This window comes from Theobroma umbraticum, unplaced genomic scaffold, assembly GCF_002168275.2.
Source record: "Theobroma umbraticum cultivar Fairchild unplaced genomic scaffold, ASM216827v3 scaffold_50.0, whole genome shotgun sequence".
Taxonomy (NCBI): Eukaryota; Viridiplantae; Streptophyta; class Magnoliopsida; order Malvales; family Malvaceae; genus Theobroma; species Theobroma umbraticum.
Genome location: NW_018397261.1, coordinates 550,007 through 551,199, shown reverse-complemented (window position 1 = coordinate 551,199; position 1,193 = coordinate 550,007).

The following is a 1,193-nucleotide window of genomic DNA, read 5'->3' as shown; positions in this document are numbered from 1 at the left end:
CAAGGTGGCCAAATAAAATAAAAAGAATAAACATGCATGTATTTTGATTGGTTTATGAGGGTGGCCAAATGAAAACAAAGGAAAAATATGTGCATGAAATGTGATTGGCCTTGCATCACATAGACAATATTTTTTAGCATCTCGTATTGCATTCAAAGTCACAGTAGGCTCATAACCAGCATGGCAAGAGGGGAGTGTGGGGAAACAACTATGTCCTTGAGAAACTATGAATACCCAGAGGAAATGGTGATGGTTATGTGCTTTTATTATCTGTTATTCCTTGTTTACTTAAAAAAAAAAGTGATTGGCCAATGGGTGGCTACATAAATGTTAAGTTTTAAGAGAGAAAGAGAAAGGTGAGGGGGACTTAGGAGAAGCTTGACGGCTGGTCATTTTGTGAAGAGAAGAGAGGAAAGGAAACTTGAAAGAATTCCACCTGAGAGGAAGGAAAAAGAAGAAAGAAAAGAGAGAAAAGAAGGAAAGGCTTGGTTTGCATTAGATCAAGGGAAATCGTGGGGTTTCCTCCTTCATTTTGTATCTTGGTGCTAGTCTAGCAACCAAGGAGTCCCCAACACTTAAGAGAGAAGAAGTGGAGTGTGGATGGAAGTGTAAAGCTCGGTTTTTCAATTTAAGCAACGAAAGGTAAGGATTTTGGTTTTAGTTTGATTAATCTTTGCAAATGGGTTGACGACTAAGAGAGATGTCTTATGGCAGCAAAGATTGACTTGATTGGAGAAAGTTTGGTGACATGCAAGCCATTCAAAATGGTGGTTGCATGGTGGATGCCAAGTGAAAGGAAAGTGGTAAGCTTAACATTTTGTTCTGAAGCATACGGTTAGTTGAATATTGTGAGGACATGATTGTGTAAAATGTTGGAAGATTGGTGGGTGGAACTTTGGAAGAACATTGAGGTTGCATGCAAGGTCTAATTAATCACAAAGGTAAGGCATGCAATGTGAAATGGTGGTAAGATGTTTTAAGTATGGTTAGGAAACAATTATGCTAGTTGATAGTTAAAAATGAAATGAATGAAAATGATGGATATGTGTTGTTGTGAAAGATTTAAATATGTTAAGAATATTGATATAAGATGAATGAAATTGGTGTCATGTCTAGTGATGGTATGTTAAAAGTGAATTTGGTTGTTGAAAGAATTTAACATCCATGAGCTATTTAGAAATATTGAGTTTGCT